Below are 19,296 nucleotides of genomic sequence, written 5' to 3'. Positions count from 1 at the left end.
GAGATAATTTCAGTTGATAATATCATCTAATAGAAACAGAGATAATTTCAGTTGATAATATCATCTAATAGAAACAGAGATAATTTCAGTTGATAATATCATCTAATAGAAACAGAGATAATTTCAGTTGATAATATCATCTAATAGAAACAGAGATAATTTCAGTTGATAATATCATCTAATAGAAACAGAGATAATTTCAGTTGATAATGTCATCTAATAGAAACAGAGATAATTTCAGTTGATAATATCATCTCATAGAAACAGAGATAATTTCAGTTGATAATGTAATCTAATAGAAACAGAGATAATTTCAGTTGATAATATCATCTAATAGAAACAGAGATAATTTCAGTTGATAATATCATCTAATAGAAACAGAGATAATTTCAGTTGATAATATCATCTAATAGAAACAGAGATAATTTCAGTTGATCATGTAATTTGTCATGAAAAAGAGAAATATCAGCGATTCTTCTCAGTGATTTTTAGATATGAATATTTTAATGGGCACGATCCAACATGGGAGTGGGTCTAGATTATCACTCGTGCTGTTATCAGTAATCAGGGACCATACATATTGAGTGTCTCATCGTAAGTGTGCTGATTTATGATCAGTTTTGTCCTTTAGATCACAATGAATAAGATAACATGGACATGGGGGGGGGGGGGGGGGGCTGATCCTAGATCAGCACTCCTACTCTGAGACACTAGATACAAACAGTCCCTTAATATTTTAAATGGTCAGTGAATCATATGGTAGCCGAGTGTTGAACTCTGTGTGGACGTCACTCTGCAGAGCCCTCTGTTGGGAATCAGTGGAACAGAAGCCCTGACCCGTCTCTTTACAATGAAAGTGTTTTTTTTTAAATGCACTTCTCAGTATTTTCTTAGATTAGTCAGGAGTTTATACATCAGATTGGTAATCAAAAATGCCATTGTCAAATGCACTATAATATCAGTAAATATACTATTATAAATGTATTATACATTCATTTCTATATCAATTTCTTATATCCTATGTTCTTAGTGTGAAATGAAGCTATTTTTTTTAATATTTTTTTTTTATGCAGAGGAGCAATGTTTGAGGCCAATTCCTTTAGCTATAATGGAGAATCTCCAACTGTAACAGAGAATCTCCAACTATAACAGAGAATCTCCAACTATAACAGAGAATCTCCAACTATAACAGAGAATCTCCAACTATAACAGAGAATCTCCAACTATAACAGAGAATCTCCAACTATAACAGAGAATCTCCAACTATAACAGAGACTCTCCAACTATAACAGAGAATCTCCAACTAAAACAGAGACTCTCCAACTATAACAGAGAATCTCCAACTATAACAGAGACTCTCCAACTGTAACAGAGAATCTCTAACTACAACAGAGAATCTCCAACTATAACAGAGAATCTCCAACTGTAACAGAGAATCTCCAACTATAACAGAGAATCTCCAACTATAACAGAGAATCTCCAACTATAACAGAGAATCTCCAACTGTAACAGAGCATCTCTAACTACAACAGAGAATCTCCAACTATAACAGAGAATCTCCAACTGTAACAGAGAATCTCCAACTATAACAGAGAATCTCCAACTATAACAGAGAATCTCCAACTATAACAGAGAATCTCCAACTACAACAGAGAATCTCCAACTATAACAGAGAATCTCCAACTACAACAGAGAATCTCCAAATATAATGGAGAATCTCCAACTATAACAGAGAATCTCCAACTATAACAGAGAATCTCCAACTATAACAGAGAATCTCCAACTGTAACAGAGAATCTCCAAATATAATGGAGAATCTCCAACTATAACAGAGAATCTCCAACTATAACAGAGAATCTCCAACTATAACAGAAAATCTCCAACTATAACAGAGAATCTCCAACTGTAACAGAGAATCTCTAACTATAACAGAGAATCTCCAACTATAACAGAGAATCTCCAACTATAACAGAGAATCTCCAACTATAACAGAGAATCTCCAACTATAACAGAGAATCTCCAACTATAACAGAGAATCTCCAACTGTAACAGAGAATCTCTAACTATAACAGAAAATCTCCAACTGTAACAGAGAATCTCCAACTATAACAGAAAATCTCCAACTATAACAGAGAATCTCCAACTATAACAGAGAATCTCCAACTGTAACAGAGAATCTCTAACTATAACAGAGAATCTCCAACTATAACAGAGAATCTCCAACTATAACAGAGAATCTCCAACTATAACAGAGAATCTCCAACTATAACAGAGAATCTCCAACTATAACAGAGAATCTCCAACTATAACAGAAAATCTCCAACTATAACAGAGAATCTCCAACTGTAACAGAGAATCTCTAACTATAACAGAGAATCTCCAACTATAACAGAGAATCTCCAACTATAACAGAGAATCTCCAACTGTAACAGAGAATCTCTAACTATAACAGAGAATCTCCAACTATAACAGAGAATCTCCAACTGTAACAGAGAATCTCTAACTACAACAGAGAATCTCCAACTGTAACAGAGAATCTCCAACTATAACAGAGAATCTCCAACTATAACAGAGAATCTCCAACTATAACAGAGAATCTCCAACTGTAACAGAGAATCTCTAACTATAACAGAGAATCTCCAACTATAACAGAGACTCTCCAACTATAACAGAGAATCTCCAACTATAACAGAGAATCTCCAACTGTAACAGAGAATCTCCAACTACAACAGAGAATCTCCAACTATAACAGAGAATCTCCAACTATAACAGAGAATCTCCAACTGTAACAGAGAATCTCCAACTGTAACAGAGAATCTCCAACTATAACAGAGAATCTCCAACTGTAACAGAGAATCTCCAACTGTAACAGAGAATCTCTAACTATAACAGAGAATCTCCAACTATAACAGAGAATCTCCAACTATAACAGAGAATCTCCAACTGTAACAGAGAATCTCCAACTGTAACAGAGAATCTCTAACTATAACAGAGAATCTCCAACTATAACAGAGAATCTCCAACTGTAACAGAGAATCTCTAACTACAACAGAGAATCTCCAACTATAACAGAGAATCTCCAACTGTAACAGAGAATCTCCAACTATAACAGAGAATCTCCAACTATAACAGAGAATCTCCAACTATAACAGAGAATCTCCAACTATAACAGAGAATCTCCAACTATAACAGAGAATCTCCAACTATAACAGAGAATCTCCAGCTATAACAGAAAATCTCCAACTATAACAGAGAATCTCCAACTATAACAGAGAATCTCCAACTATAACAGAGAATCTCCAACTATAACAGAGACTCTCCAACTATAACAGAGAATCTCCAACTAAAACAGAGACTCTCCAACTATAACAGAGAATCTCCAGCTATAACAGAAAATATCCAACTATAACAGAGAATCTCCAAATATAATGGAGAATCTCCAACTATCGCAGAGAATCTCCAACTATAACAGAGAATCTCCAACTATAACAGAGAATCTCCAACTATAACAGAAAATCTCCAACTATAACAGAGAATCTCCAACTATAACAGAGAATCTCCAACTATAACAGAGAATCTCCAACTATAACAGAGAATCTCCAACTATAACAGAGAATCTCCAACTGTAACAGAGAATCTCCAACTATAACAGAGAATCTCCAACTGTAACAGAGAATCTCCAACTATAACAGAGAATCTCCAACTATAACAGAGACTCTCCAGCTAGAACCTCCAAATCGCATATCTCTTATATAGTGCTAAAGTGGATAATATCTTCTAATAGAAACAGAGATAATTTCAGTTGATAATGTCATCTAATAGAAACAGAGATAATTTCAGTTGATAATGTCATCTAATAGAAACAGAGATAATTTCAGTTGATAATGTCATCTAATAGAAACAGAGATAATTTCAGTTGATAATATCATCTAATAGAAACAGAGATAATTTCAGTTGATAATGTAATTTGTCATGAAATATATGGAACTATATAGGGAATAAGGTGACATTTGGGATACAGGCAGAGAACTCCAGCGCTGAGCTGCATTGATCTCTGAGGGCATGAGACAGGATCATTAGCCGCTCTGTCCTGTCTCTGATGGCTGCACAGAGGCTCTGTTGCTCTGTCCTCGACCCAGCTTCTCCTCTGATCTGGAGGCCGTGTGTACTGTAGAGACATAGCTCTGTTGCTCTGTCCTCGACCCAGCTTCTCCTCTGACCTGGAGGCCGTGTGTACTGTAGAGACATAGCTCTGTTGCTCTGTCCTCGACCCAGCTTCTCCTCTGACCGGGAGGCCGTGTGTACTGTAGAGACATAGCTCTGTTGCTCTGTCCTCGACCCAGCTTCTCCTCTGATCTGGAGGCCGTGTGTACTGTAGAGACATAGCTCTGTTGCTCTGTCCTCGACCCAGCTTCTCCTCTGACCTGGAGGCCGTGTGTACTGTAGAGACATAGCTCTGTTGCTCTGTCCTCGACCCAGCTTCTCCTCTGACCTGGATGTGTTTTCAACAGGCCGTGTGTACTGTAGAGACATAGCTCTGTTACTCTGTCCTCGACCCAGCTTCTCCTCTGACCTGGATGTGTTTTCAACAGGCTGTGTGTACTGTAGAGACATAGCTCTGTTGCTCTGTCCTCGACCCAGCTTCTCCTCTGACCTGGATGTGTTTTCAACAGGCCGTGTGTACTGTAGAGACATAGCTCTGTTGCTCTGTCCTCGACCCAGCTTCTCCTCTGACCGGGAGGCCGTGTGTACTGTAGAGACATAGCTCTGTTACTCTGTCCTCGACCCAGCTTCTCCTCTGACCGGGATGTGTTTTCAACAGGCCGTGTGTACTGTAGAGACATAGCTCTGTTACTCTGTCCTCGACCCAGCTTCTCCTCTGACCTGGATGTGTTTTCAACAGGCCGTGTGTACTGTAGAGACATAGCTCTGTTGCTCTGTCCTCGACCCAGCTTCTCCTCTGACCTGGATGTGTTTTCAACAGGCCGTGTGTACTGTAGAGACATAGCTCTGTTGCTCTGTCCTCGACCCAGCTTCTCCTCTGACCTGGATGTGTTTTCAACAGGCCGTGTGTACTGTAGAGACATAGCTCTGTTGCTCTGTCCTCGACCCAGCTTCTCCTCTGACCGGGATGTGTTTTCAACAGGCCGTGTGTACTGTAGAGACATAGCTCTGTTGCTCTGTCCTCGACCCAGCTTCTCCTCTGACCTGGATGTGTTTTCAACAGGCCGTGTGTACTGTAGAGACATAGCTCTGTTGCTCTGTCCTCGACCCAGCTTCTCCTCTGACCTGGATGTGTTTTCAACAGGCCGTGTGTACTGTAGAGACATAGCTCTGTTGCTCTGTCCTCGACCCAGCTTCTCCTCTGACCTGGATGTGTTTTCAACAGGCCGTGTGTACTGTAGAGACATAGCTCTGTTGCTCTGTCCTCGACCCAGCTTCTCCTCTGACCGGGAGGCCGTGTGTACTGTAGAGACATAGCTCTGTTACTCTGTCCTCGACCCAGCTTCTCCTCTGACCTGGATGTGTTTTCAACAGGCCGTGTGTACTGTAGAGACATAGCTCTGTTGCTCTGTCCTCGACCCAGCTTCTCCTCTGACCTGGATGTGTTTTCAACAGGCCGTGTGTACTGTAGAGACATAGCTCTGTTGCTCTGTCCTCGACCCAGCTTCTCCTCTGACCTGGATGTGTTTTCAACAGGCCGTGTGTACTGTAGAGACATAGCTCTGTTGCTCTGTCCTCGACCCAGCTTCTCCTCTGACCGGGATGTGTTTTCAACAGGCCGTGTGTACTGTAGAGACATAGCTCTGTTGCTCTGTCCTCGACCCAGCTTCTCCTCTGACCTGGATGTGTTTTCAACAGGCCGTGTGTACTGTAGAGACATAGCTCTGTTGCTCTGTCCTCGACCCACCTTCTCCTCTGACCTGGATGTGTTTTCAACAGGCTGTGTGTACTGTAGAGACATAGCTCTGTTGCTCTGTCCTCGACCCAGCTTCTCCTCTGACCTGGATGTGTTTTCAACAGGCCGTGTGTACTGTAGAGACATAGCTCTGTTGCTCTGTCCTCGACCCAGCTTCTCCTCTGACCTGGATGTGTTTTCAACAGGCTGTGTGTACTGTAGAGACATAGCTCTGTTACTCTGTCCTCGACCCAGCTTCTCCTCTGACCTGGATGTGTTTTCAACAGGCCGTGTGTACTGTAGAGACATAGCTCTGTTGCTCTGTCCTCGACCCAGCTTCTCCTCTGACCTGGATGTGTTTTCAACAGGCCGTGTGTACTGTAGAGACATAGCTCTGTTGCTCTGTCCTCGACCCAGCTTCTCCTCTGACCTGGATGTGTTTTCAACAGGCTGTGTGTACTGTAGAGACATAGCTCTGTTACTCTGTCCTCGACCCAGCTTCTCCTCTGACCTGGAGGCCGTGTGTACTGTAGAGACATAGCTCTGTTGCTCTGTCCTCGACCCAGCTTCTCCTCTGACCGGGAGGCCGTGTGTACTGTAGAGACATAGCTCTGTTGCTCTGTCCTCGACCCAGCTTCTCCTCTGACCGGGAGGCCGTGTGTACTGTAGAGACATAGCTCTGTTGCTCTGTCCTCGACCCAGCTTCTCCTCTGACCGGGAGGCCGTGTGTACTGTAGAGACATAGCTCTGTTGCTCTGTCCTCGACCCAGCTTCTCCTCTGACCGGGAGGCCGTGTGTACTGTAGAGACATAGCTCTGTTGCTCTGTCCTCGACCCAGCTTCTCCTCTGATCTGGAGGCCGTGTGTACTGTAGAGACATAGCTCTGTTGCTCTGTCCTCGACCCAGCTTCTCCTCTGACCGGAAGGCCGTGTGTACTGTAGAGACATAGCTCTGTTGCTCTGTCCTCGACCCAGCTTCTCCTCTGACCTGGATGTGTTTTCAACAGGCCGTGTGTACTGTAGAGACATAGCTCTGTTGCTCTGTCCTCGACCCAGCTTCTCCTCTGACCTGGATGTGTTTTCAACAGGCCGTGTGTACTGTAGAGACATAGCTCTGTTGCTCTGTCCTCGACCCAGCTTCTCCTCTGACCTGGATGTGTTTTCAACAGGCTGTGTGTACTGTAGAGACATAGCTCTGTTGCTCTGTCCTCGACCCAGCTTCTCCTCTGACCTGGATGTGTTTTCAACAGGCTGTGTGTACTGTAGAGACATAGCTCTGTTGCTCTGTCCTCGACCCAGCTTCTCCTCTGACCGGGAGGCTGTGTGTACTGTAGAGACATAGCTCTGTTGCTCTGTCCTCGACCCAGCTTCTCCTCTGACCTGGATGTGTTTTCAACAGGCTGTGTGTACTGTAGAGACATAGCTCTGTTGCTCTGTCCTCGACCCAGCTTCTCCTCTGATCTGGAGGCCGTGTGTACTGTAGAGACATAGCTCTGTTGCTCTGTCCTCGACCTAGCTTCTCCTCTGACCGGGAGGCCGTGTGTACTGTAGAGACATAGCTCTGTTGCTCTGTCCTCGACCCAGCTTCTCCTCTGACCGGGAGGCTGTGTGTACTGTAGAGACATAGCTCTGTTGCTCTGTCCTCGACCCAGCTTCTCCTCTGACCTGGATGTGTTTTCAACAGGCTGTGTGTACTGTAGAGACATAGCTCTGTTGCTCTGTCCTCGACCCAGCTTCTCCTCTGATCTGGAGGCCGTGTGTACTGTAGAGACATAGCTCTGTTGCTCTGTCCTCGACCCAGCTTCTCCTCTGATCTGGAGGCCGTGTGTACTGTAGAGACATAGCTCTGTTGCTCTGTCCTCGACCCAGCTTCTCCTCTGACCGGGAGGCTGTGTGTACTGTAGAGACATAGCTCTGTTGCTCTGTCCTCGACCCAGCTTCTCCTCTGATCTGGAGGCCGTGTGTACTGTAGAGACATAGCTCTGTTGCTCTGTCCTCGACCTAGCTTCTCCTCTGACCGGGAGGCCGTGTGTACTGTAGAGACATAGCTCTGTTGCTCTGTCCTCGACCCAGCTTCTCCTCTGACCGGGAGGCTGTGTGTACTGTAGAGACATAGCTCTGTTGCTCTGTCCTCGACCCAGCTTCTCCTCTGACCGGGATGTGTTTTCAACAGGCCGTGTGTACTGTAGAGACATAGCTCTGTTGCTCTGTCCTCGACCCAGCTTCTCCTCTGACCGGGATGTGTTTTCAACAGGCCGTGTGTACTGTAGAGACATAGCTCTGTTGCTCTGTCCTCGACCCAGCTTCTCCTCTGACCTGGATGTGTTTTCAACAGGCCGTGTGTACTGTAGAGACATAGCTCTGTTGCTCTGTCCTCGACCCAGCTTCTCCTCTGACCTGGATGTGTTTTCAACAGGCTGTGTGTACTGTAGAGACATAGCTCTGTTGCTCTGTCCTCGACCCAGCTTCTCCTCTGACCTGGATGTGTTTTCAACAGGCCGTGTGTACTGTAGAGACATAGCTCTGTTGTTCTGTCCTCGACCCAGCTTCTCCTCTGACCGGGAGGCCGTGTGTACTGTAGAGACATAGCTCTGTTGCTCTGTCCTCGACCCAGCTTCTCCTCTGACCTGGATGTGTTTTCAACAGGCCGTGTGTACTGTAGAGACATAGCTCTGTTGCTCTGTCCTCGACCCAGCTTCTCCTCTGACCGGGAGGCCGTGTGTACTGTAGATACATAGAGGAAACCTTACTACTAGACAACTACTGTAAAGCGGTAAAATAATTTATGAAGCATACATGGAAAAACATGATCTGATCTGTGACGTTGATTTTGTTTCTAGCAAAATGCTTATTAATTTCCCAGTACTGTATGTAGTAAATACAAAGACTATTATAACCCCCCTACTGTAACACTGAAACAAGTTTTTTGTCTTTCTTATTCAGCTAAAACAAGCCAAAAGAGACAAACTATGTATACTTGCAAGTTCAAAATGTATTGACAAATCAGTCACACTCCCTACGTAGTCAAAACCAGTGCTCCATGTTCTCCCGAGTGGCACAGAGGTCTAAGGCACTGTTTTGAAGTGCTGGAGGCTTCACTACAGATCCGGGTTCGATCCCGGGCTGTGTTTGTAGCCGGGCCAAGATCCGGGAAATCCATGAGTGGTGGTGGTGGGAAAAAGTACCCAAGTACTCGAGTAAAAGTAGAGATACCTTTAGTAGAAAGTTACTCGAGTAAAAGTAGAGACACCTTTAATAGAAAGTTACTCGAGTAAAAGTAGAGATACCTTTAATAGAAAGTTACTCAAGTAAAAGTAGAGATACCTTTAATAGAAAGTTACTCAAGTAAAAGTGAAAGTCACCCAGTAAAATACTACTTGAGGAAAAGTCTAAAAGTATTTGGTTTTAAATATACTTAAGTATCTAAAGTAAATGTAATTGCTCAAATATTCTTAAGTATCAAAAGTAGAAGTAAAAGTTTAAATTATTTAAAATTCCTTATATTAAGCAAAGCAGACAGTGCCGTTTTCTTGTTTTTAAAATGTACGGATAGCCAAGGGCACACTCCAATACTCAGACATTATTTACAAAAGATACAAGTGTGTTTAGTGAATCTGCCAGATCAGAGGCAGTAGGGATGACCGGGGATGTTATCTTGATAAGTACATGAATTGGACCATTTTCTGTCCTGCTAAGCATTCAAAATGTAATGAATACTTTTGGGTGTCAGGGAAAATGTATGGAATGAAAATATTTTCTTTAGGAATGTAGTGAAGTAAAAGTTGTCAAAAATATCAATAGTAAAGTAAAGTACAGACTTAAGTAGTACTTTAAAGTATTTTTACTTAAGTACTTTACACCACTGCCCAAGAGGCGGCACACAATTGGCCCAGCGTCGTCTGGGTTAGGTGAAGGTTTGGCCGGCCCGGGATGTCCTTGTCCAATCGCGCTCTAGCGACTCCTGTGGTGGGCCGGGCGCCTGCATGCTGACACGGTCACCAGTTGGATGGTATTTCCTCCGGCACGTTGGTGAGCTTCCGGGTTGGCGACCAGTGTGTCAAGTGAGGCTGGCTTCCGGGTTAGTGACCAGTGTGTCAAGTGAGGCTGGCTTCCGGGTTAGCGACTATGTGTCAAGAAGCAGTGCTGCTTGGCAAGGTTGTGGTTCTGGGTACCTATTGCTCTCGACCTTCGCCTCTCCCGAGTCCGTACGGGAGTTGCAGCGATGCGACAAGACTAACTACCTATTTGGAAGTCACAACATTTTGGGAGAGAAGGAAAACAAGAAATAAAAAAGTAGGGAATATGGTATCATTAGAGACATTACCATCCTCTTCCGTCTGGTATCATTAGAGACATTACCTTCCCCTTCCGTCTGGTATCATTAGAGACATTACCTTCACCTTCCGTCTGGTATCATTAGAGACATTACCATCCCCTTCCGTCTGGTATCATTAGAGACATTACCTTCCCCTTCAGTCTGGTACCATTAGAGACATTATCATCCCCTTCCGTCTGGTACCATTAGAGACATTATCATCCCATTCCGTCTGGTATCATTAGAGACATTACCTTCACCTTCCGTCTGGTATCATTAGAGACATTACCTTCCCCTTCAGTCTGGTATCATTAGAGACATTACCTTCCCCTTCCGTCTGGTATCATTAGAGACATTACCTTCCCCTTCCGTCTGGTGTCATTAGAGACATTACCTTCCCCTTCAGTCTGGTATCATTAGAGACATTATCATCCCCTTCCGTCTGGTACCATTAGAGACATTACCTTCCCCTTCAGTCTGGTATCATTAGAGACATTACCTTCCCCTTCCGTCTGGTATCATTAGAGACATTACCTTCCCCTTCCGTCTGGTATCATTAGAGACATTACCATCCCCTTCCGTCTGGTGTCATTAGAGACATTACCTTCCCCTTCAGTCTGGTATCATTAGAGACATTATCATCCCCTTCCGTCTGGTACCATTAGAGACATTACCTTCCCTTCAGTCTGGTACCATTAGAGACATTACCTTCCCCTTCCGTCTGGTACCATTAGAGACATTACCTTCCCCTTCCGTCTGGTATCATTAGAGACATTACCTTCCCCTTCCGTCTGGTGTCATTAGAGACATTACCTTCCCCTTCAGTCTGGTATCATTAGAGGCATTATCATCCCCTTCCGTCTGGTACCATTAGAGACATTACCTTCCCCTTCAGTCTGGTATCATTAGAGACATTACCTTCCCCTTCCGTCTGGTATCATTAGAGACATTACATTCCCCTTCCGTCTGGTATCATTAGAGACATTACCATCCCCTTCCGTCTGGTATCATTAGAGACATTACCTTCCCCTTCCGTCTGGTGTCATTAGAGACATTACCTTCCCTTCAGTCTGGTATCATTAGAGACATTATCATCCCCTTCCGTCTGGTACCATTAGAGACATTACCTTCCCCTTCAGTCTGGTACCATTAGAGACATTACCTTCCCCTTCCGTCTGGTACCATTAGAGACATTACCTTCACCTTCCGTCTGGTATCATTAGAGACATTACCTTCCCCTTCCGTCTGGTATCATTAGAGACATTACCTTCCCCTTCCGTCTGGTATCATTAGAGACATTACCTTCCCCTTCCGTCTGGTATCATTAGAGACATTATCATCCCCTTCAGTCTGGTATCATTAGAGACATTACCATCCTCTTCCGTCTGGTATCATTAGAGACATTACCTTCCCCTTCCGTCTGGTATCATTAGAGACATTACCTTCACCTTCCGTCTGGTATCATTAGAGACATTACCATCCCCTTCCGTCTGGTATCATTAGAGACATTACCTTCCCCTTCAGTCTGGTACCATTAGAGACATTATCATCCCCTTCCGTCTGGTACCATTAGAGACATTATCATCCCATTCCGTCTGGTATCATTAGAGACATTACCTTCACCTTCCGTCTGGTATCATTAGAGACATTACCTTCCCCTTCCGTCTGGTATCATTAGAGACATTACCTTCCCCTTCCGTCTGGTGTCATTAGAGACATTACCTTCCCCTTCAGTCTGGTATCATTAGAGACATTATCATCCCCTTCCGTCTGGTACCATTAGAGACATTACCTTCCCCTTCAGTCTGGTATCATTAGAGACATTACCTTCCCCTTCCGTCTGGTATCATTAGAGACAATACCTTCCCCTTCCGTCTGGTATCATTAGAGACATTACCATCCCCTTCCGTCTGGTGTCATTAGAGACATTACCTTCCCCTTCAGTCTGGTATCATTAGAGACATTATCATCCCCTTCCGTCTGGTACCATTAGAGACATTACCTTCCCCTTCAGTCTGGTACCATTAGAGACATTACCTTCCCCTTCCGTCTGGTACCATTAGAGACATTACCTTCCCCTTCCGTCTGGTATCATTAGAGACATTACCTTCCCCTTCCGTCTGATGTCATTAGAGACATTACCTTCCCCTTCAGTCTGGTATCATTAGAGGCATTATCATCCCCTTCCGTCTGGTACCATTAGAGACATTACCTTCCCCTTCAGTCTGGTATCATTAGAGACATTACCTTCCCCTTCCGTCTGGTATCATTAGAGACATTACATTCCCCTTCCGTCTGGTATCATTAGAGACATTACCATCCCCTTCCGTCTGGTATCATTAGAGACATTACCTTCCCCTTCCGTCTGGTGTCATTAGAGACATTACCTTCCCCTTCAGTCTGGTATCATTAGAGACATTATCATCCCCTTCCGTCTGGTACCATTAGAGACATTACCTTCCCCTTCAGTCTGGTACCATTAGAGACATTACCTTCCCCTTCCGTCTGGTACCATTAGAGACATTACCTTCACCTTCCGTCTGGTATCATTAGAGACATTACCTTCCCCTTCCGTCTGGTATCATTAGAGACATTACCTTCCCCTTCCGTCTGGTATCATTAGAGACATTACCTTCCCCTTCCGTCTGGTATCATTAGAGACATTACCTTCCTCTTCCATCTGGTGTCATTAGAGACATTACCTTCCCCTTCAGTCTGGTATCATTAGAGACATTACCTTCCCCTTCCGTCTGGTACCATTAGAGACATTACCATCCCCTTCAGTCTGGTATCATTAGAGACATTACCACCCCCTTCCGTCTGGTATCATTAGAGACATTATCATCCCCTTCCGTCTGGTATCATTAGAGACATTATCATCCCCTTCAGTCTGGTATCATTAGAGACATTACCTTCCCCTTCAGTCTGGTATCATTAGAGACATTATCATCCCCTTCCGTCTGGTATCATTAGAGACATTACCATCCCCTTCAGTCTGGTATCATTAGAGACATTACCACCCCCTTCCGTCTGGTATCATTAGAGACATTATCATCCCCTTCCGTCTGGTATCATTAGAGACATTATCATCCCCTTCAGTCTGGTATCATTAGAGACATTACCTTCCCCTTCCGTCTGGTATCATTAGAGACATTACCTTCCCCTTCAGTCTGGTATCATTAGAGACATTACCTTCCCCTTCAGTCTGGTATCATTAGAGACATTATCATCCCCTTCCGTCTGGTATCATTAGAGACATTACCTTCCCCTTCCCTCTAGTACCATTAGAGACTTAACTCTAAGTCTGTGTCGTCTGAAACTATGATCCTCTCTGCGTAATAAGTAATAAGACATACACAGTACATGAATGTAATGTAGATTGGGAGAAAGAAGTGTTGAGTCCCAGACAGACCTGTCGGGGAAGAGGAATGTTGCGGTTCCTCTTTGCTTGGGCATTATTCTGCTTGGCTGAGCATGCCGTCTTTAACTGTGCAGGCAGGCAGGGAGACACTGGACCGTGTCGTGTGGTTCAGCTAGCTCCCATGCTTCAGTCCCAGGAGGAAGTGAACACGAGAGAAAACACCTGGTGACTTCTGTTCTGCATCTCCTCAGGAGCAGCTGACCGGTCTGAGACAAGGCTGGGCTGGGGGTCCATGAGGCTGGGGGTCCAGGAGGCTGGGCTGGGGGTCCATGAGGCTGGGGGTCCATGAGGCTGGGCTGGGGGTCCATGAGGCTGGGCTGGGGGTCCATGAGGCTGGGGGTCCATGAGGCTGGGGGTCCATGTGGCTGGGCTGGGGGTCCATGAGGCTGGGCTGGGGGTCCATGAGGCTGGGGGTCCATGAGGCTGGGCTGGGGGTCCATGAGGCTGGGCTGGGGGTCCATGAGGCTGGGCTGGGGGTCCATGAGGCTGGGATGGGGGTCCATGAGGCTGGGGGTCCATGAGGCTGGGGGTCCATGGGGCTGGGCTGGGGGTCCATGAGGCTGGGCTGGGTGTCCATGAGGCTGGGCTGGTGGTCCATGAGGCTGGGCTGGGGGTCCATGAGGCTGGGCTGGGGGTCCATGAGGCTGGGCTGGGGGTCCATGAGGCTGGGCTGGGGGTCCAGGAGGCTGGGCTGGGGGTCCATGTGGCTGGGCTGGGGGTCCATGTGGCTGGGCTGGGGGTCCATGAGGCTGGGCTGGGTGTCCATGAGGCTGGGCTGGGGGTCCATGAGGCTGGGCTGGGGGTCTATGAGGCTGGGCTGGGGGTCCATGAGGCTGGGCTGGGGGTCCATGAGGCTGGGCTGGGGGTCCATGAGGCTGGGCTGGGGGTCCAGGAGGCTGGGCTGGGGGTCCATGTGGCTGGGCTGGGGGTCCATGTGGCTGGGCTGGGGGTCCATGAGGCTGGGGGTCCATGAGGCTGGGTTGGGTGTCCAGGAGGCTGGGGGTCCATGAGGCTGGGCTGGGGTTCCATGAAGATGGGGGTCCATGAGGCTGGGGGTCCATGAGGCTGGGCTGGGTGTCCATGTGGCTGGGTGTCCATGAGGCTGGGCTGGGGGTCCATGAGGCTGGGCTGGGTGTCCATGAGGCTGGGGGTCCATGAGGCTGGGTTGGGGGTCCATGAGGCTGGGCTGGGGGTCCATGAGGCTGGGCTGGGGGTCCATGATGCTGGGCTGGGTGTCCATGAGGCTGGGCTGGGGGTCCATGAGGCTGGGCTGGGTGTCCAGGAGGCTGGGGGTCCATGAGGCTGGGCTGGGGTTCCTTGAAGATGGGGGTCCATGAGGCTGGGGGTCCATGGGGCTGGGCTGGGTGTCCATGTGGCTGGGTGTCCATGAGGCTGGGCTGGGGGTCCATGAGGCCGGGGGTCCATGAGGCTGGGCTGTGGGTCCATGAGGCTGGGGGTCCATGTGGCTGGGCTGGGGGTCCATGATGCTGTGCTGGGGGTCCATGATGCTGGGCTGGGTGTCCATGAGGCTGGGGGTCCATGTGGCTGGGCTGGGGGTCCATGATGCTGTGCTGGGGGTCCATGAGGCCGGGCTGAGGTTCCATGAGGCTGGGCTGGGGGTCCATGAGGCTGGGCTGGGGGTCCATGAGGCTGGGCCGGGGTCCATGAGGCCGGGCTGGGGGTCCATGATGCTGGGCTGGGTGTCCATGGGGCTGGGCTGGGGGTCCATGAGGCTGGGCTGGGGGTCCATGAGGCTGGGCTGGGGGTCCATGAGGCTGGGCTGGGGGTCCATGAGGCTGGGGGTCCATGAGGCTGGGCTGGGGGTCCATGATGCTTGGCTGGGTGTCCATGAGGCTGGGCTGGGGGTCCATGAGGCTGGGCTGGGTGTCCAGGAGGCTGGGGGTCCATGAGGCTGGGGTTCCATGAAGATGGGGGTCCATGAGGCTGGGGGTCCATGGGGCTGGGCTGGGTGTCCATGTGGCTGGGTGTCCATGAGGCTGGGCTGGGTGTCCATGAGGCTGGGCTGGGGGTCCATGAGGCTGGGCTGGGGGTCCATGAGGCTGGGCTGGGTGTCCATGAGGCTGGGGGTCCATGAGGCTGGGCTGGGGGTCCATGAGGCTGGGCTGGGGGTCCATGATGCTGGGCTGGGTGTCCATGAGGCTGGGCTGGGGGTCCATGAGGCTGGGCTGGGTGTCCAGGAGGCTGGGCTGGGGGTCCATGAGGCTGGGCTGGGTGTCCAGGAGGCTGGGGGTCCATGAGGCTGGGCTGGGGTTCCATGAAGATGGGGGACCATGAGGCTGGGGGTCCATGGGGCTGGGCTGGGTGTCCATGAGGCTGGGCTGGGGGTCCATGAGGCCGGGGTCCATGAGGCTGGGCTGGGTGTCCATGTGGCTGGGCTGGGTGTCCATGAGGCTGGGCTGTGGGTCCATGAGGCTGGGCTGGGGGTCCATGATGCTGTGCTGGGGGTCCATGAGGCCGGGCTGGGGGTCCATGAGGCTGGGCTGGGGGTCCATGAGGCTGGGCTGGGGGTCCATGATGCTGGGCTGGGTGTCCATGAGGCTGGGGGTCCATGTGGCTGGGCTGGGGGTCCATGATGCTGTGCTGGGGGTCCATGAGGCCGGGCTGAGGGTCCATGAGGCTGGGCTGGGGGTCCATGAGGCTGGGCTGGGGGTCCATGAGGCTGGGCCGGGGTCCATGAGGCCGGGCTGGGGGTCCATGATGCTGGGCTGGGTGTCCATGGGGCTGGGCTGGGGTCCATGAGGCTGGGCTGGGGGTCCATGAGGCTGGGCTGGGGGTCCATGAGGCTGGGCTGGGGGTCCATGAGGCTGGGGGTCCATGAGGCTGGGCTGGGGGTCCATGATGCTTGGCTGGGTGTCCATGAGGCTGGGCTGGGGGTCCATGAGGCTGGGCTGGGTGTCCAGGAGGCTGGGGGTCCATGAGGCTGGGGTTCCATGAAGATGGGGGTCCATGAGGCTGGGGGTCCATGGGGCTGGGCTGGGTGTCCATGTGGCTGGGTGTCCATGAGGCTGGGCTGGGTGTTCATGAGGCTGGGCTGGGGGTCCATGAGGCTGGGCTGGGGGTCCATGAGGCTGGGCTGGGTGTCCATGAGGCTGGGGGTCCATGAGGCTGGGCTGGGGGTCCATGAGGCTGGGCTGGGACCCCATGATGCTGGGCTGGGTGTCCATGAGGCTGGGCTGGGGGTCCATGAGGCTGGGCTGGGTGTCCAGGAGGCTGGGCTGGGGGTCCATGAGGCTGGGCTGGGTGTCCAGGAGGCTGGGGGTCCATGAGGCTGGGCTGGGGTTCCATGAAGATGGGGGTCCATGAGGCTGGGGGTCCATGGGGCTGGGCTGGGTGTCCATGAGGCTGGGCTGGGGGTCCATGAGGCCGGGGTCCATGAGGCTGGGCTGGGTGTCCATGTGGCTGGGCTGGGTGTCCATGAGGCTGGGCTGTGGGTCCATGAGGCTGGGCTGGGGGTCCATGATGCTGTGCTGGGGGTCCATGAGGCCGGGCTGGGGGTCCATGAGGCTGGGCTGGGACCCCATGATGCTGGGCTGGGTGTCCATGAGGCTGGGCTGGGGGTCCATGAGGCTGGGCTGGGTGTCCAGGAGGCTGGGCTGGGGGTCCATGAGGCTGGGCTGGGTGTCCAGGAGGCTGGGGGTCCATGAGGCTGGGCTGGGGTTCCATGAAGATGGGGGTCCATGAGGCTGGGGGTCCATGGGGCTGGGCTGGGTGTCCATGAGGCTGGGCTGGGGGTCCATGAGGCCGGGGGTCCATGAGGCTGGGCTGGGTGTCCATGTGGCTGGGCTGGGTGTCCATGAGGCTGGGCTGTGGGTCCATGAGGCTGGGCTGGGGGTCCATGATGCTGTGCTGGGGGTCCATGAGGCCGGGCTGGGGGTCCATGAGGCTGGGCTGGGGGTCCATGAGGCTGGGCTGGGGGTCCATGAGGCTGGGCTGGGGGTCCATGAGGCTGGGCCGGGGTCCATGAGGCTGGGCTGGGGGTCCATGATGCTGGGCTGGGTGTCCATGGGGCTGGGCTGGGGGTCCATGAGGCTTGGCTGGGTGTCCATGAGGCTGGGCTGGGTGTCCATGAGGCTGGGCCGGGGTCCATGAGGCTGGGCCGGGGTCGATGGGGCTGGGCTGGGTGTCCATGAGGCTGTGCTGGGGGTCCATGAGGCCGTGCTGGGGGTCCATGAGGCTGGGCTGGGTGTCCATGAGGCTGGGCCGGGTGTCCATGAGGCTGGGCTGGGTGTCCATGAGGCTGGGCCGGGTGTCCATGAGGCTGGGCTGGGGTCCATGAGGCTGGGTGTCCATGAGGCTGGGCTGGGTGTCCATGAGGCTGGGCTGGGTGTCCATGAGGCTGGGCCGGGTGTCCATGAGGCTGGGGGTCCATGAGGCTGGGCCGGGTGTCCATGAGGCTGGGCTGGGTGTCCATGAGGCTGGGCCGGGTGTCCATGAGGCTGGGCTGGGGGTCCATGAGGCTGGGTGTCCATGAGGCTGGGATGGGGGTCCATGAGGCTGGGGGTCCATGAGGCTGGGGGTCCATGGGGCTGGGCTGGGGGTCCATGAGGCTGGGCTGGGTGTCCATGAGGCTGGGCTGGTGGTCCATGAGGCTGGGCTGGGGGTCCATGAGGCTGGGCTGGGGGTCCATGAGGCTGGGCTGGGGGTCCATGAGGCTGGGCTGGGGGTCCAGGAGGCTGGGCTGGGGGTCCATGTGGCTGGGCTGGGGGTCCATGTGGCTGGGCTGGGGGTCCATGAGGCTGGGCTGGGTGTCCATGAGGCTGGGCTGGGGGTCCATGAGGCTGGGCTGGGGGTCTATGAGGCTGGGCTGGGGGTCCATGAGGCTGGGCTGGGGGTCCATGAGGCTGGGCTGGGGGTCCATGAGGCTGGGCTGGGGGTCCAGGAGGCTGGGCTGGGGGTCCATGTGGCTGGGCTGGGGGTCCATGTGGCTGGGCTGGGGGTCCATGAGGCTGGGGGTCCATGAGGCTGGGTTGGGTGTCCAGGAGGCTGGGGGTCCATGAGGCTGGGCTGGGGTTCCATGAAGATGGGGGTCCATGAGGCTGGGGGTCCATGGGTCTGGGCTGGGTGTCCATGTGGCTGGGTGTCCATGAGGCTGGGCTGGGTGTCCATGAGGCTGGGCTGGGGGTCCATGAGGCTGGGCTGGGGGTCCATGAGGCTGGGCTGGGTGTCCATGAGGCTGGGGGTCCATGAGGCTGGGTTGGGGGTCCATGAGGCTGGGCTGGGGGTCCATGAGGCTGGGCTGGGGGTCCATGATGCTGGGCTGGGTGTCCATGAGGCTGGGCTGGGGGTCCATGAGGCTGGGCTGGGTGTCCAGGAGGCTGGGGGTCCATGAGGCTGGGCTGGGGTTCCTTGAAGATGGGGGTCCATGAGGCTGGGGGTCCATGGGGCTGGGCTGGGTGTCCATGTGGCTGGGTGTCCATGAGGCTGGGCTGGGGGTCCATGAGGCCGGGGGTCCATGAGGCTGGGCTGTGGGTCCATGAGGCTGGGGGTCCATGTGGCTGGGCTGGGGGTCCATGATGCTGTGCTGGGGGTCCATGATGCTGGGCTGGGTGTCCATGAGGCTGGGGGTCCATGTGGCTGGGCTGGGGGTCCATGATGCTGTGCTGGGGGTCCATGAGGCCGGGCTGAGGGTCCATGAGGCTGG

The sequence above is a fragment of the Oncorhynchus masou genome, chromosome 13 (assembly GCF_036934945.1).
Source record: "Oncorhynchus masou masou isolate Uvic2021 chromosome 13, UVic_Omas_1.1, whole genome shotgun sequence".
NCBI lineage: Eukaryota > Metazoa > Chordata > Actinopteri > Salmoniformes > Salmonidae > Oncorhynchus > Oncorhynchus masou.
The sequence above is the reverse complement of the archived record's forward strand: the minus strand, read 5'-3'. Positions refer to the sequence as shown.